At 56.9% G+C, this 18,030-nt stretch overlaps 1 protein-coding gene across 2 annotated transcripts in view; it reads left to right on the top strand.

The window, feature by feature from the left end:
- Positions 1–18,030, top strand: part of disc1 (DISC1 scaffold protein) — a 161,961-nt gene that overhangs the window by 124,029 nt on the left and 19,902 nt on the right. Inside the window, exon 12 of one of the 2 annotated variants that reach the window (XR_010463561.1) lies at positions 16,817–16,860. The exons of the other annotated variant lie outside the window; for it this stretch is intronic. The gene's annotated coding sequence lies outside the window, so the exon portion shown is untranslated. The remainder of the gene's footprint in view (positions 1–16,816; positions 16,861–18,030) is intronic. 2 annotated transcript variants of the gene reach the window in all.

Genomic DNA, 18,030 nt, shown 5'->3' with positions numbered 1-18,030 from the left:
AGTGGGTGGAAACGCTAGCCAGGAGTAATCATCCGGGGTTGCGGTTAGTTGTGAAGAATCCAGCTGAAAATGTTCCGTTTGCGGTGGGAAACCGGTGGGAATCCGGGGATAAAAAAATAATAGGTCCGTTATGCTCTGGTTAGAGTCGCGTTGTTCGAACTGGCGAGAGCTTTCCGAGCTAAAGGTTAGCTGAAGACCGCTAGCAATGGTTTGCTGACTGATAGCTAGCTGGCTAGCTTCAGTTGAGGGGTTCCGGATCCAAAGTAGATATAAATACTTTAGAGAAAATAGCTACATTGGGTGAGGTGGGTGGGTGGGTGGGTGGGTGGGTGGGTGGGTGAGGTGAGGTGAGGTGAGGCGGGTTGCAGGAGAGTATTTAGAAGTTGAGGTTTAGCAAAATGTTTTAAAAGATATGCGAAGAAAAATATGTTTACATTTTTTTAACGATATATACAAGGGACACGACACAACAAGACGTCCGACTGCTACGCCATCTTGGATCATCTTGATCCTCTCCTCCATCCCCCTCAACCTCTCCTCCAGCAGTCTGATCCTCTCCTCCATCCCCCTCAACCTCTCCTCCATCCCCCTCAACCTCTCCTCCAGCAGTCTGATCCTCTCCTCCATCCCCCTCAACCTCTCCTCCATCCCCTCACCCTCTCCTCCAGCAGTCTGATCCTCTCCTCCATCCCCTCACCCTCTCCTCCCTCCCCTCACCCTCTCCTCCTTCCCCTCACCCTCTCCTCCAGCAGTCTGATCCTCTCCTCCATCCCCCTCACCCTCTCCTCCCTCCCCCTCTCCTCCGTCCCCCTCACCCTCTCCTCCGTCCCCCTCACCCTCTCCTCCGTCCCCTCACCCTCTCCTCCATCCCCCTCACCCTCTCCTCCGTCCCCCTCACCCTCTCCTCCATCCCCCTCAACCTCTCCTCCAGCAGTCTGATCCTCTCCTCCATCCCCCTCACCCTCTCCTCCATCCCCCTCACCCTCTCCTCCAGCAGTCTGATCCTCTCCTCCATCCCCCTCACCCTCTCCTCCATCCCCCTCACCCTCTCCTCCATCCCCTCACCCTCTCCTCCATCCCCTCACCCTCTCCTCCATTCCCCTCTCCCTCTCCTCCAGCAGTCTGATCCTCTCCTCCATCCCCCTCAACCTCTCCTCCATCCCCCTCACCCTCTCCTCCGTCCCCCTCACCCTCTCCTCCATCCCCCTCACCCTCTCCTCCAGCAGTCTGATCCTCTCCTCCATCCCCCTCATCCTCTCCTCCATCCCCCTCACCCTCTCCTCCCTCCCCCTCACCCTCTCCTCCGTCCCCCTCACCCTCTCCTCCCTCCCCCACCCCTCTCCTCCGTCCCCCTCACCCTCTCCTCCGTCCCCTCACCCTCTCCTCCGTCCCCCCTCACCCTCTCCTCCGTCCCCTCACCCTCTCCTCCATCCCCCTCACCCTCTCCTCCAGCAGTCTGATCCTCTCCTCCATCCCCCTCACCCTCTCCTCCCTCCCCCTCTCCTCCGTCCCCCTCCCCCACTCCTCCGTCCCCTCACCCTCTCCTCCAGCAGTCTGATCCTCTCCTCCATCCCCCTCAACCTCTCCTCCATCCCCCTCACCCTCTCCTCCAGCAGTCTGATCCTCTCCTCCATCCCCCTCACCCTCTCCTCCATCCCCCTCAACCTCTCCTCCAGCAGTCTGATCCTCTCCTCCGTCCCCTCCCCCACTCCTCCGTCCCCCTCACCCTCTCCTCCAGCAGTCTGATCCTCTCCTCCATCCCCCTCACCCTCTCCTCCCTCCCCCTCACCCTCTCCTCCTTCCCCTCACCCTCTCCTCCAGCAGTCTGATCCTCTCCTCCATCCCCTCACCCTCTCCTCCATCCCCCTCCCCTCTCCTCCATCCCCCTCACCCTCTCCTCCAGCAGTCTGATCCTCTCCTCCATCCCCCTCACCCTCTCCTCCCTCCCCCTCACCCTCTCCTCCTTCCCCCTCACCCTCTCCTCCAGCAGTCTGATCCTCTCCTCCATCCCCCTCACCCTCTCCTCCCTCCCCCTCTCCTCCGTCCCCTCACCCTCTCCTCCGTCCCCCTCACCCTCTCCTCCGTCCCCTCACCCTCTCCTCCATCCCCCTCACCCTCTCCTCCGTCCCCCCTCACCCTCTCCTCCATCCCCCTCAACCTCTCCTCCAGCAGTCTGATCCTCTCCTCCATCCCCCTCACCCTCTCCTCCATCCCCCTCACCCTCTCCTCCAGCAGTCTGATCCTCTCCTCCATCCCCCTCACCCTCTCCTCCATCCCCCTCACCCTCTCCTCCATCCCCCTCACCCTCTCCTCCATCCCCTCACCCTCTCCTCCATTCCCTCTCCTCTCCTCCAGCAGTCTGATCCTCTCCTCCATCCCCTCAACCTCTCCTCCATCCCCTCACCCTCTCCTCCAGCAGTCTGATCCTCTCCTCCATCCCCCTCACCCTCTCCTCCCTCCCCCTCACCCTCTCCTCCTTCCCCCTCACCCTCTCCTCCAGCAGTCTGATCCTCTCCTCCATCCCCCTCACCCTCTCCTCCCTCCCCCTCTCCTCCGTCCCCTCACCCTCTCCTCCGTCCCCCTCACCCTCTCCTCCGTCCCCTCACCCTCTCCTCCATCCCCCTCACCCTCTCCTCCGTCCCCTCACCCTCTCCTCCATCCCCCTCAACCTCTCCTCCAGCAGTCTGATCCTCTCCTCCATCCCCCTCACCCTCTCCTCCATCCCCCTCACCCTCTCCTCCAGCAGTCTGATCCTCTCCTCCATCCCCCTCACCCTCTCCTCCATCCCCCTCACCCTCTCCTCCATCCCCTCACCCTCTCCTCCATCCCCTCACCCTCTCCTCCATTCCCCTCTCCCTCTCCTCCAGCAGTCTGATCCTCTCCTCCATCCCCCTCAACCTCTCCTCCATCCCCCTCACCCTCTCCTCCGTCCCCTCACCCTCTCCTCCATCCCCCTCACCCTCTCCTCCAGCAGTCTGATCCTCTCCTCCATCCCCTCATCCTCTCCTCCATCCCCCTCACCCTCTCCTCCCTCCCCCTCACCCTCTCCTCCGTCCCCCTCACCCTCTCCTCCTCCCCCTCACCCTCTCCTCCGTCCCCCTCACCCTCTCCTCCGTCCCCTCACCCTCTCCTCCGTCCCCTCACCCTCTCCTCCGTCCCCCTCACCCTCTCCTCCATCCCCCTCACCCTCTCCTCCAGCAGTCTGATCCTCTCCTCCATCCCCCTCACCCTCTCCTCCCTCCCCCTCTCCTCCGTCCCCCTCACCCTCTCCTCCATCCCCCTCACCCTCTCCTCCAGCAGTCTGATCCTCTCCTCCATCCCCCTCACCCTCTCCTCCATCCCCCTCAACCTCTCCTCCGTCCCCTCACCCTCTCCTCCGTCCCCCTCACCCTCTCCTCTGTCCCCCTCACCCTCTCCTCCATCCCCCTCACCCTCTCCTCCAGCAGTCTGATCCTCTCCTCCATCCCCCTCACCCTCTCCTCCATCCCCCTCACCCTCTCCTCCATCCCCCTCACCCTCTCCTCCATCCCCCCTCACCCTCTCCTCCATCCCCCTCACCCTCTCCTCCATCCCCTCAACCTCTCCTCCATCCCCCTCACCCTCTCCTCCAGCAGTCTGATCCTCTCCTCCATCCCCCTCACCCTCTCCTCCATCCCCCTCAACCTCTCCTCCGTCCCCTCACCCTCTCCTCCGTCCCCTCACCCTCTCCTCCAGCAGTCTGATCCTCTCCTCCATCCCCCTCACCCTCTCCTCCGTCCCCCTCACCCTCTCCTCCATCCCCCTCAACCTCTCCTCCAGCAGTCTGATCCTCTCCTCCACCCCCTCACCCTCTCCTCCGTCCCCCTCACCCTCTCCTCCATCCCCTCACCCTCTCCTCCAGCAGTCTGATCCTCTCCTCCATCCCCCTCACCCTCTCCTCCATCCCCTCACCCTCTCCTCCGTCCCCTCACCCTCTCCTCCAGCAGTCTGATCCTCTCCTCCATCCCCCTCACCCTCTCCTCCGTCCCCCTCACCCTCTCCTCCATCCCCCTCACCCTCTCCTCCGTCCCCCTCACCCTCTCCTCCATCCCCCTCACCCTCTCCCTCCATCCCCCTCACCCTCTCCTCCATCCCCTCACCCTCTCCTCCGTCCCCTCACCCTCTCCTCCATCCCCCTCACCCTCTCCTCCAGCAGTCTGATCCTCTCCTCCATCCCCCTCACCCTCTCCTCCGTCCCCTCACCCTCTCCTCCATCCCCCTCACCCTCTCCTCCGTCCCCTCACCCTCTCCTCCAGCAGTCTGATCCTCTCCTCCATCCCCCTCACCCTCTCCTCCATCCCCCTCACCCTCTCCTCCGTCCCCCTCACCCTCTCCTCCGTCCCCCTCACCCTCTCCTCCATCCCCCTCACCCTCTCCTCCAGCAGTCTGATCCTCTCCTCCATCCCCTCACCCTCTCCTCCGTCCCCTCACCCTCTCCTCCATCCCCCTCACCCTCTCCTCCGTCCCCTCACCCTCTCCTCCAGCAGTCTGATCCTCTCCTCCGTCCCCCTCACCCTCTCCTCCATCCCCTCACCCTCTCCTCCGTCCCCCTCACCCTCTCCTCCATCCCCTCACCCTCTCCTCCAGCAGTCTGATCCTCTCCTCCACCCCCTCACCCTCTCCTCCATCCCCCTCACCCTCTCCTCCCTCCCCTCTCCTCCACCCCCTCACCCTCTCCTCCCTCCCCCTCTCCTCCAGCAGTCTGATCCTCTCCTCCGTCCCCCTCACCCTCTCCTCCATCCCCCTCACCCTCTCCTCCAGCAGTCTGATCCTCTCCTCCACCCCCTCACCCTCTCCTCCATCCCCCCTCACCCTCTCCTCCATCCCCCTCCCCCTCTCCTCCATCCCCCTCACCCTCTCCTCCAGCAGTCTGATCCTCTCCTCCGTCCCCCTCACCCTCTCCTCCGTCCCCCTCACCCTCTCCTCCGTCCCCCTCACCCTCTCCTCCATCCCCTCACCCTCTCCTCCAGCAGTCTGATCCTCTCCTCCATCCCCCTCACCCTCTCCTCCGTCCCCCTCACCCTCTCCTCCGTCCCCCTCACCCTCTCCTCCATCCCCCTCACCCTCTCCTCCAGCAGTCTGATCCTCTCCTCCATCCCCCTCACCCTCTCCTCCGTCCCCTCACCCTCTCCTCCAGCAGTCTGATCCTCTCCTCCATCCCCCTCACCCTCTCCTCCATCCCCTCACCCTCTCCTCCGTCCCCCTCACCCTCTCCTCCGTCCCCCTCACCCTCTCCTCCATCCCCTCACCCTCTCCTCCAGCAGTCTGATCCTCTCCTCCATCCCCCTCACCCTCTCCTCCGTCCCCCTCACCCTCTCCTCCATCCCCTCACCCTCTCCTCCGTCCCCCTCACCCTCTCCTCCAGCAGTCTGATCCTCTCCTCCGTCCCCCTCACCCTCTCCTCCATCCCCCTCACCCTCTCCTCCGTCCCCCTCACCCTCTCCTCCATCCCCCTCACCCTCTCCTCCAGCAGTCTGATCCTCTCCTCCACCCCCTCACCCTCTCCTCCATCCCCCTCACCCTCTCCTCCCTCCCCTCTCCTCCACCCCCTCACCCTCTCCTCCCTCCCCCTCTCCTCCAGCAGTCTGATCCTCTCCTCCGTCCCCCTCACCCTCTCCTCCATCCCCTCACCCTCTCCTCCAGCAGTCTGATCCTCTCCTCCACCCCCTCACCCTCTCCTCCATCCCCCTCACCCTCTCCTCCATCCCCTCCCCTCTCCTCCATCCCCTCACCCTCTCCTCCAGCAGTCTGATCCTCTCCTCCGTCCCCCTCACCCTCTCCTCCGTCCCCCTCACCCTCTCCTCCGTCCCCCTCACCCTCTCCTCCAGCAGTCTGATCCTCTCCTCCATCCCCCTCACCCTCTCCTCCATCCCCCTCACCCTCTCCTCCATCCCCTCACCCTCTCCTCCGTCCCCCTCAACCTCTCCTCCAGCAGTCTGATCCTCTCCTCCACCCCCCTCACCCTCTCCTCCGTCCCCCTCACCCTCTCCTCCGTCCCCTCACCCTCTCCTCCAGCAGTCTGATCCTCTCCTCCATCCCCCTCACCCTCTCCTCCATCCCCTCACCCTCTCCTCCGTCCCCCTCACCCTCTCCTCCAGCAGTCTGATCCTCTCCTCCACCCCCTCACCCTCTCCTCCATCCCCCTCACCCTCTCCTCCATCCCCCTCACCCTCTCCTCCCTCCCCCTCACCCTCTCCTCCATCCCCCTCACCCTCTCCTCCAGCAGTCTGATCCTCTCCTCCACCCCCTCACCCTCTCCTCCCTCCCCTCACCCTCTCCTCCATCCCCTCACCCTCTCCTCCAGCAGTCTGATCCTCTCCTCCATCCCCTCACCCTCTCCTCCGTCCCCTCACCCTCTCCTCCGTCCCCCTCACCCTCTCCTCCATCCCCCTCAACCTCTCCTCCAGCAGTCTGATCCTCTCCTCCATCCCCCTCACCCTCTCTCCTCCCTCCCCCCTCACCCTCTCCTCCATCCCCTCACCCTCTCCTCCCTCCCCCTCACCCTCTCCCTCCGTCCCCCTCACCCTCTCCTCCAGCAGTCTGATCCTCTCCTCCACCCCCTCACCCTCTCCTCCATCCCCCTCACCCTCTCCTCCCTCCCCCTCACCCTCTCCCTCCATCCCCCTCACCCTCTCCTCCATCCCCCTCACCCTCTCCTCCAGCAGTCTGATCCTCTCCTCCACCCCCTCACCCTCTCCTCCATCCCCTCACCCTCTCCTCCCTCCCCTCACCCTCTCCTCCGTCCCCCTCACCCTCTCCTCCATCCCCCTCACCCTCTCCTCCAGCAGTCTGATCCTCTCCTCCATCCCCCCTCACCCTCTCCTCCGTCCCCCTCACCCTCTCCTCCATCCCCTCACCCTCTCCTCCAGCAGTCTGATCCTCTCCTCCATCCCCCTCACCCTCTCCTCCATCCCCCTCACCCTCTCCTCCGTCCCCCTCACCCTCTCCTCCATCCCCTCACCCTCTCCTCCAGCAGTCTGATCCTCTCCTCCATCCCCTCACCCTCTCCTCCGTCCCCCTCACCCTCTCCTCCATCCCCCTCACCCTCTCCTCCAGCAGTCTGATCCTCTCCTCCATCCCCCTCACCCTCTCCTCCGTCCCCCTCACCCTCTCCTCCGTCCCCTCACCCTCTCCTCCATCCCCCTCACCCTCTCCTCCAGCAGTCTGACCCTCTCCTCCGTCCCCCTCACCCTCTCCTCCATCCCCCTCACCCTCTCCTCCAGCAGTCTGATCCTCTCCTCCGTCCCCCTCACCCTCTCCTCCATCCCCCTCACCCTCTCCTCCATCCCCTCACCCTCTCCTCCAGCAGTCTGATCCTCTCCTCCGTCCCCCTCACCCTCTCCTCCATCCCCCTCACCCTCTCCTCCATCCCCTCACCCTCTCCTCCATCCCCCTCAACCTCTCCTCCGTCCCCCTCACCCTCTCCTCCATCCCCCTCACCCTCTCCTCCATCCCCTCATCCTCTCCTCCATCCCCCTCACCCTCTCCTCCATCCCCCTCACCCTCTCCTCCGTCCCCTCACCCTCTCCTCCAGCAGTCTGATCCTCTCCTCCGTCCCCCTCACCCTCTCCTCCATCCCCTCACCCTCTCCTCCATCCCCTCACCCTCTCCTCCGTCCCCCTCACCCTCTCCTCCATCCCCCTCACCCTCTCCTCCAGCAGTCTGATCCTCTCCTCCGTCCCCCTCACCCTCTCCTCCATCCCCCTCACCCTCTCCTCCGTCCCCCTCACCCTCTCCTCCATCCCCCTCACCCTCTCCTCCAGCAGTCTGATCCTCTCCTCCGTCCCCCTCACCCTCTCCTCCATCCCCCCAACCTCTCCTCCAGCAGTCTGATCCTCTCCTCCATCCCCCTCACCCTCTCCTCCGTCCCCCTCACCCTCTCCTCCGTCCCCTCACCCTCTCCTCCGTCCCCCTCACCCTCTCCTCCATCCCCCTCACCCTCTCCTCCATCCCCCTCACCCTCTCCTCCGTCCCCCTCACCCTCTCCTCCAGCAGTCTGATCCTCTCCTCCATCCCCCTCACCCTCTCCTCCGTCCCCCTCACCCTCTCCTCCGTCCCCTCACCCTCTCCTCCATCCCCCTCACCCTCTCCTCCATCCCCCTCACCCTCTCCTCCGTCCCCCTCACCCTCTCCTCCAGCAGTCTGATCCTCTCCTCCGTCCCCTCACCCTCTCCTCCATCCCCCTCACCCTCTCCTCCCTCCCCCTCACCCTCTCCTCCATCCCCCTCACCCTCTCCTCCAGCAGTCTGATCCTCTCCTCCACCCCCCTCACCCTCTCCTCCATCCCCCTCAACCTCTCCTCCAGCAGTCTGATCCTCTCCTCCATCCCCCTCACCCTCTCCTCCCTCCCCTCACCCTCTCCTCCATCCCCCTCACCCTCTCCTCCCTCCCCTCACCCTCTCCTCCGTCCCCCTCACCCTCTCCTCCAGCAGTCTGATCCTCTCCTCCACCCCCCTCACCCTCTCCTCCATCCCCCTCACCCTCTCCTCCCTCCCCCTCACCCTCTCCTCCATCCCCTCACCCTCTCCTCCATCCCCTCACCCTCTCCTCCAGCAGTCTGATCCTCTCCTCCACCCCCTCACCCTCTCCTCCATCCCCCTCACCCTCTCCTCCCTCCCCCTCACCCTCTCCTCCGTCCCCCTCACCCTCTCCTCCATCCCCCTCACCCTCTCCTCCAGCAGTCTGATCCTCTCCTCCATCCCCTCACCCTCTCCTCCGTCCCCCTCACCCTCTCCTCCATCCCCCTCACCCTCTCCTCCAGCAGTCTGATCCTCTCCTCCATCCCCCTCACCCTCTCCTCCATCCCCCTCACCCTCTCCTCCGTCCCCCTCACCCTCTCCTCCATCCCCCTCACCCTCTCCTCCAGCAGTCTGATCCTCTCCTCCATCCCCCTCACCCTCTCCTCCGTCCCCCTCACCCTCTCCTCCATCCCCCTCACCCTCTCCTCCAGCAGTCTGATCCTCTCCTCCATCCCCCTCACCCTCTCCTCCGTCCCCTCACCCTCTCCTCCGTCCCCTCACCCTCTCCTCCATCCCCCTCACCCTCTCCTCCAGCAGTCTGACCCTCTCCTCCGTCCCCCTCACCCTCTCCTCCATCCCCCTCACCCTCTCCTCCAGCAGTCTGATCCTCTCCTCCGTCCCCCTCACCCTCTCCTCCATCCCCCTCACCCTCTCCTCCATCCCCCTCACCCTCTCCTCCAGCAGTCTGATCCTCTCCTCCGTCCCCCTCACCCTCTCCTCCATCCCCCTCACCCTCTCCTCCATCCCCCTCACCCTCTCCTCCATCCCCCTCAACCTCTCCTCCGTCCCCCTCACCCTCTCCTCCATCCCCCTCACCCTCTCCTCCATCCCCCTCATCCTCTCCTCCATCCCCCTCACCCTCTCCTCCATCCCCCTCACCCTCTCCTCCGTCCCCCTCACCCTCTCCTCCAGCAGTCTGATCCTCTCCTCCGTCCCCTCACCCTCTCCTCCATCCCCCTCACCCTCTCCTCCATCCCCCTCACCCTCTCCTCCATCCCCCTCAACCTCTCCTCCGTCCCCTCACCCTCTCCTCCATCCCCTCACCCTCTCCTCCATCCCCCTCATCCTCTCCTCCATCCCCCCTCACCCTCTCCTCCATCCCCCTCACCCTCTCCTCCGTCCCCCTCACCCTCTCCTCCAGCAGTCTGATCCTCTCCTCCGTCCCCCTCACCCTCTCCTCCATCCCCTCACCCTCTCCTCCATCCCCTCACCCTCTCCTCCGTCCCCCCTCACCCTCTCCTCCAGCAGTCTGATCCTCTCCTCCGTCCCCCTCACCCTCTCCTCCATCCCCCTCACCCTCTCCTCCGTCCCCTCACCCTCTCCTCCATCCCCTCACCCTCTCCTCCAGCAGTCTGATCCTCTCCTCCGTCCCCCTCACCCTCTCCTCCATCCCCCAACCTCTCCTCCAGCAGTCTGATCCTCTCCTCCATCCCCCTCACCCTCTCCTCCGTCCCCCTCACCCTCTCCTCCGTCCCCCTCACCCTCCCTCCGTCCCCCTCACCCTCTCCTCCATCCCCCTCACCCTCTCCTCCATCCCCTCACCCTCTCCTCCGTCCCCCTCACCCTCTCCTCCAGCAGTCTGATCCTCTCCTCCATCCCCCTCACCCTCTCCTCCGTCCCCCTCACCCTCTCCTCCGTCCCCCTCACCCTCTCCTCCATCCCCCTCACCCTCTCCTCCATCCCCCTCACCCTCTCCTCCGTCCCCTCACCCTCTCCTCCAGCAGTCTGATCCTCTCCTCCGTCCCCCTCACCCTCTCCTCCATCCCCCTCACCCTCTCCTCCCTCCCCCTCACCCTCTCTCCTCCATCCCCCTCACCCTCTCCTCCAGCAGTCTGATCCTCTCCTCCACCCCCCTCACCCTCTCCTCCATCCCCCTCACCCTCTCCTCCAGCAGTCTGATCCTCTCCTCCATCCCCCTCACCCTCTCCTCCAGCAGTCTGATCCTCTCCTCTAGTGCTCTGTTCTGCTCCTGCTCTTTCTCCTGTTGTAGTTGTCTCACCACAGTCCAGAGTACAGATATGTGTCTCTCCACCTCCAGCTCTCCAGGTCTGGTTGAGGGGGTGTTGTTGAGCTGGACTGTTGTCTGGTTGAGGGGGTGTTGTTGTGCTGGACTGTTGTCTGGGTCTGGTTGAGGGGGTGGTGTTGAGCTGGACTGTTGTCTGGGTCTGGTTGAGGGGGTGTTGTTGTGATGGACTGTTGTCTGGTTGAGGGGGTGTTGTTGTGATAAACTGTTGTCTGGTTGAGGGGGTGTTGTTGTGATAGACTGTTGTCTGGGTCTGGTTGAGGGGGTGTTGTTGAGCTGGACTCGATCATCTCCTTTGTTTTGTTGACATTGAGTGTGAGGTTATTTTCCTGACACCACACTCCGAGGGCCCTCACCTCCTCCCTGTAGGCCGTCTCGTCGTTGTTGGTAATCAAGCCTACCACTGTAGTGTCGTCCGCAAACTTGATGATTGAGTTGGAGGCGTGCATGGCCACGCAGTCATGGGTGAACAGGAAGTACAGGAGAGGGCTGTGTGCTATATCCCCAGTGTTGAGGATCAGCGGAGTGGAGATGTTGTTACCTACCCTCACCACCTGGGAGCGGCCCGTCAGGAAGTCCAGGACCCAGTTGCACAGGGCGGGGTCGAGACCCAGGGTCTCGAGCTTAATGACATAGGTATTCCTGTTGTCCAGGTGGGTTAGGGCAGTGTGCAGTGTGGTTGAGATTGCATCGTCTGTGGTCCTATTGGAGCGGTAATCAAACTGGAGTGGGGGGTAGGGTGGAGGTGATATGGTCCTTGACCAGTCTCTCAAAGCACTTCATGATGACGGAAGTGAGGTTGACTTTCCGCTTGGGGTTGCTCATCTGTGGGGTTGTGAAATGAAGACGTCTGGTCTGACACACTCGGGGTGGGGTTAGCTTTCCTGCTGAGCTATCTCTTTGATAATGTGAAAGTCCAGCTGAAACTGTTTGGGAAATTGGACCATTACTCTTCCAGATTTGTACACATTCACTGTAGACTCAAAGTCCTCGTTGTCTAGTATCCTGAGATTCTACCCATTGTTAACACCCCCCACCCTCTTAACAGAGCCGTAGTGTGTTAACATAGCACTGTACCAGGGGATGGTCTGGTTAACATAGCACTGTGCCAGGGGATGGTCTGGTTAATATAGCACTGTGCCAGGGGATGGTCTGGTTAATATAGCACTGTACCAGGGGATGGTCTGGTTAATATAACAGGGGATGGTCTGGTTAACATAGCACTGTGCCAGGGGATGGTCTGGTTAATATAACACTGTACCAGGGGATGGTCTGGTTAATATAACACTGTACCAGGGGATGGTCTGGTTAATATAACACTGTGCCAGGGGATGGTCTGGTTAATATAGCACTGTACCAGGGGATGGTCTGGTTAATATAACACTGTACCAGGGGATGGTCTGGTTAATATAGCACTGTACCAGGGGATGGTCTGGTTAATATAGCACTGTACCAGGGGATGGTCTGGTTAATATAGCACTGTGCCGTGCCAGGGGATGGTCTGGTTAATATAGCACTGTACCAGGGGATGGTCTGGTTAATATAACACTGTACCAGGGGATGGTCTGGTTAATATAGCACTGTGCCAGGGGATGGTCTGGTTAATATAACACTGTGCCAGGGGATGGTCTGGTTAATATAGCACTGTGCCAGGGGATGGTCTGGTTAATATAGCACTGTACCAGGGGATGGTCTGGTTAATATAGCACTGTGCCAGGGGATGGTCTGGTTAATATAACACTGTACCAGGGGATGGTCTGGTTAATATAGCACTGTACCAGGGGATGGTCTGGTTAATATAGCACTGTACCAGGGGATGGTCTGGTTAATATAACAGGGGATGGTCTGGTTAATATAACAGGGGATGGTCTGGTTAATATAACAGGGGATGGTCTGGTTAATATAGCACTGTGCCAGGGGATGGTCTGGTTAATATAGCACTGTACCAGGGGATGGTCTGGTTAATATAGCAGGGGATGGTCTGGTTAATATAACAGGGGATGGTCTGGTTAATATAGCACTGTACCAGGGGATGGTCTGGTTAATATATCAGGGGATGGTCTGGTTAATATAGCACTGTACCAGGGGATGGTCTGGTTAATATAACAGGGGATGGTCTGGTTAATATAACACTAACAGGGGATGGTCTGGTTAATATAGCACTGTGCCAGGGGATGGTCTGGTTAATATAACAGGGGATGGTCTGGTTAATATAGCACTGTACCAGGGGATGGTCTGGTTAATATAGCACTGTACCAGGGGATGGTCTGGTTAATATAGCACTGTGCCAGGGGATGGTCTGGTTAATATAACACTGTGCCAGGGGATGGTCTGGTTAATATAACACTGTACCAGGGGATGGTCTGGTTAATATAGCACTGTGCCAGGGGATGGTCTGGTTAATATAACAGGGGATGGTCTGGTTAATATAACACTGTGCCAGGGGATGGTCTGGTTAATATAGCACTGTGCCAGGGGATGGTCTGGTTAATATAGCACTGTGCCAGGGGATGGTCTGGTTAATATAGCACTGTGCCAGGGGATGGTCTGGTTAATATAGCACTGTACCAGGGGATGGTCTGGTTAATATAGTACTGTACCAGGGGATGGTCTGGTTAATATAGCACTGTGCCAGGGGATGGTCTGGTTAATATAGCACTGTACCAGGGGATGGTCTGGTTAATATAGCACTGTGCCAGGGGATGGTCTGGTTAATATACCAGGGGATGGTCTGGTTAATATAACACTGTACCGTGCCAGGGGATGGTCTGGTTAATATAGCACTGTGCCAGGGGATGGTCTGGTTAATATAGCACTGTACCATGCCAGGGGATGGTCTGGTTAATATAGCACTGTACCAGGGGATGGTCTGGTTAATATAGCACTGTACCAGGGGATGGTCTGGTTAATATATCACTGTGCCAGGGGATGGTCTGGTTAATATAACACTGTGCCAGGGGATGGTCTGGTTAATATAGCACTGTACCAGGGGATGGTCTGGTTAATATAACACCATGCCAGGGGATGGTCTGGTTAATATAGCACTGTACCAGGGGATGGTCTGGTTAATATAACACCATGCCAGGGGATGGTCTGGTTAATATAGCACTGTGCCAGGGGATGGTCTGGTTAATATAGCACTGTGCCAGGGGATGGTCTGGTTAATATAACACTGTACCAGGGGATGGTCTGGTTAATATAACACCATGCCAGGGGATGGTCTGGTTAATATAGCACTGTGCCAGGGGATGGTCTGGTTAATATAGCACTGTGCCGTGCCAGGGGATGGTCTGGTTAATATAGCACTGTGCCAGGGGATGGTCTGGTTAATATAGCACTGTGCCAGGGGATAGTCTGGTTGTAGAGGGTAGTATCCTGTATATGTCCTGGTGACATAGTGTTGTGGAGGGTAGTATCCTGTATATGTCCTGGTGACATAGTGTTGTGGAGGGTAGTATCCTGTATATGTCCTGGTGACATAGTGTTGTAGAGGGTAGTATCCTGTATATGTCCTGGTGACATAGTGTTGTAGAGGGTAGTATCCTGTATATGTCCTGGTGACATAGTGTTGTAGAGGGTAGCATCCTGTATATGTCCTGGTGACATAGTGTTGTGGAGGGTAGTATCTTGTATATGTCCTGGTGACATAGTGTTGTGGAGGGTAGTATCCTGTATATGTCCTGGTGACATAGTGTTGTAGAGGGTAGTATCCTGTATATGTCCTGGTGACATAGTGTTGTGGAGGGTAGTATCCTGTATATGTCCTGGTGACATAGTGTTGTAGAGGGTAGTATCCTGTATATGTCCTGGTGACATAGTGGAGGGTAGTATCCTGTATATGTCCTGGTGACATAGTGGAGGGTAGTATCCTGTATATGTCCTGGTGACATAGTGTTATAGAGGGTAGTGTCCTGTATATGTCCTGGTGACATAGTGTTGTAGAGGGTAGTATCCTGTATATGTCCTGGTGACATAGTGTTGTAGAGGGTAGTATCCTGTATATGTCCAGGTGACATAGTGTTGTAGAGGGTAGTATCCTGTATATGTCCTGGTGACATAGTGTTGTAGTGGGTAGTATCCTGTATATGTCCTGGTGACATAGTGTTGTGGAGGGTAGTATCCTGTATATGTCCTGGTGACATAGTGAAGGTTATGTTGTGGAGGGTAGTATCCTGTATATGTCCTGGTGACATAGCGTTGTAGAGGGTAGTATCCTGTATATGTCCTGGTGACATAGCGTTGTAGAGGGTAGTATCCTGTATATGTCCTGGTGACATAGTGTTGTGGAGGGTAGTATCCTGTATATGTCCTGGTGACATAGTGAAGGTTATGTTGTGGAGGGTAGTATCCTGTATATGTCCTGGTGACATAGTGTTGTAGAGGGTAGTATCCTGTATATGTCCTGGTGACATAGTGTTGTAGAGGGTAGTATCCTGTATATGTCCTGGTGACATAGTGTTGTAGAGGGTAGTATCCTGTATATGTCCTGGTGACATAGTGAAGGTTATGTTGTGGAGGGTAGTATCCTGTATATGTCCTGGTGACATAGTGTTTTGGAGGGTAGTATCCTGTATATGTCCTGGTGACATAGTGTTGTAGAGGGTAGTATCCTGTATATGTCCTGGTGACATAGTGTTGTAGAGGGTAGTATCCTGTATATGTCCTGGTGACATAGTGTTGTAGAGGGTAGTATCCTGTATATGTCCTGGTGACATAGTGTTGTAGAGGGTAGTATCCTGTATATGTCCTGGTGACATAGTGAAGGTTATGTTGTAGAGGGTAGTATCCTGTATATGTCCTGGTGACATAGTGTTGTAGAGGGTAGTATCCTGTATATGTCCTGGTGACATAGTGTTGTAGAGGGTAGTATCCTGTATATGTCCTGGTGACATAGTGTTATAGAGGGTAGTGTCCTGTATATGTCCTGGTGACATAGTGTTATAGAGGGTAGTATCCTGTATATGTCCTGGTGACATAGTGTTGTAGAGGGTAGTATCCTGTATATGTCCTGGTGACATAGTGTTGTAGAGGGTAGTATCTTGTATATGTCCTGGTGACATAGTGGAGGGTAGTATCCTGTATATGTCCTGGTGACATAGTGTTGTAGAGGGTAGTATCCTGTATATGTCCTGGTGACATAGTGTTGTAGAGGGTAGTATCCTGTATATGTCCTGGTGACATAGTGTTGTGGAGGGTAGTGTCCTGTATATGTCCTGGTGACATAGTGTTGTGGAGGGTAGTATCCTGTATATGTCCTGGTGACATAGTGTTGTAGAGGGTAGTATCCTGTATATGTCCTGGTGACATAGTGTTGTAGAGGGTAGTATCCTGTATATGTCCTGGTGACATAGTGTTGTAGTGGGTAGTATCCTGTATATGTCCTGGTGACATAGTGTTGTAGAGGGTAGTATCCTGTATATGTCCTGGTGACATAGTGTTGTAGAGGGTAGTATCCTGTATATGTCCTGGTGACATAGTGTTGTGGAGGGTAGTATCCTGTATATGTCCTGGTGACATAGTGTTGTGGAGGGTAGTATCCTGTATATGTCCTGGTGACATAGTGTTGTTGAGGGTAGTATCCTGTATATGTCCTGGTGACATAGTGTTGTAGAGGGTAGTATCCTGTATATGTCCTGGTGACATAGTGTTGTAGAGGGTAGTATCCTGTATATGTCCTGGTGACATAGTGTTGTAGAGGGTAGTATCCTGTATATGTCCTGGTGACATAGTGGAGGTTATGTTGTGGGGGGTATGTACCTACATGCTATGCATGCTATGTAAATCTATATGTTTGTAAAAACATAATGAAAAATATATATCTCTGAAAAATATATCTGTCTCTCTCTCTGTGTCTTTCTCTGTCTCTCTCTCTCTCTTTCTCTCTCTCTCTGTCTCTGACTCTCTCTGTCTCTCTGTTTCTGTCTCTCTCTGTCTTTGTCTCTCTCTCTCTCTGTCTTCGTCTCTCTCTGTCTTTGTCTCTCTCTCTCTCTCTCTCTCTCTCTGTCTCTCTGTTTCTGTCTCTCTCTCTCTGTCTTTGTCTCTCTCTCTCTCTCTGTCTTCGTCTCTCTCTGTCTTTGTCTCTCTCTCTCTCTCTCTCTCTCTCTGTCTCTCTCTCTCTCTCTCTCTGTCTCTCTCTCTTTCTCTCTGTCTTTGTCTCTCTCTCTCTTTGTCTCTCTCTCTCTCTCTCTTTGTCTCTCTCTGTCTCTCTGTCTCTCTCTGTCTCTCTCTTTGCTGTTTGTCCTTTCTTTTTATGCAGCCTGGCCTGTCCTCCTAACCATCTTTATCTTCAGGACAATGAAGGTGAGACAAGGACATCATCTTTCCCCCTCTCCTGTGTCTCTGTTGTGTATTTCAATTCTTTTTTTCTCCCAACCTACCCGTCAAACTACAGCGAATATCTCACTGCTCTCCAAAAGACAGAGACACAGAGATAGTCTGTCTGTACATGTAGGTGGAGGTAGTCTGTCTGTACATGTATGTAGAGATAGTCTGTCTGCACATGTAGGTAGAGGTAGTCTGTCTGCACATGTAGGTAGAGGTAGTCTGTCTGCACATGTAGGTAGAGGTAGTCTGTCTGTACATGTATGTAGAGGTAGTCTGTCTGTACATGTAGGTAGAGGTAGTCTGTCTGTACATCTATGTAGAGGTAGTCTGTCTACATGTATGTAGAGGTAGTCTGTCTGTACATTTCGTAACAGTACTGTAGACAGACTGAACATACATAACCACAACTACAGTACTGTAGACGGACTGAACATACATAACCACAACTACAGTACTGTAGACGGACTGAACATACATAACCACAACTACAGTACTGTAGACAGACTGAACATACAGAACCACAACTACAGTACTGTAGACAGCCTGAACAGACAGACTGAACATACAGAACCACAACTACAGTACTGTAGACAGACTGAACATACAGAACCACAACTACAGTACTGTAGACAGACTGAACATACAGAACCACAACTACAGTACTGTAGACGGACTGAACATACAGAACCACAACTACAGTACTGTAGACGGACTGAACATACAGAACCACAACTACAGTACTGTAGACAGCCTGAACAGACAGACTGAACATACAGAACCACAACTACAGTACTGTAGACAGACTGAACATACAGAACCACAACTACAGTACTGTAGACAGACTGAACATACAGAACCACAACTACAGTACTGTAGACGGACTGAACATACAGAACCACAACTACAGTACTGTAGACGGACTGAACATACAGAACCACAACTACAGTACTGTAGACAGACTGAACATACAGAACCACAACTACAGTACTGTAGACGGACTGAACATACAGAACCACAACTACAGTACTGTAGACGGACTGAACATACAGAACCACAACTACAGTACTGTAGACGGACTGAACATACAGAACCACAACTACAGTACTGTAGACAGACTGAACATACAGAACCACAACTACAGTACTA

The sequence above is a fragment of the Oncorhynchus nerka genome, unplaced genomic scaffold, assembly GCF_034236695.1.
Source record: "Oncorhynchus nerka isolate Pitt River unplaced genomic scaffold, Oner_Uvic_2.0 unplaced_scaffold_946, whole genome shotgun sequence".
In the NCBI taxonomy this organism is placed as follows: Eukaryota; Metazoa; Chordata; class Actinopteri; order Salmoniformes; family Salmonidae; genus Oncorhynchus; species Oncorhynchus nerka.
The sequence above is the reverse complement of the archived record's forward strand: the minus strand, read 5'-3'. Positions and strand labels throughout refer to the sequence as shown.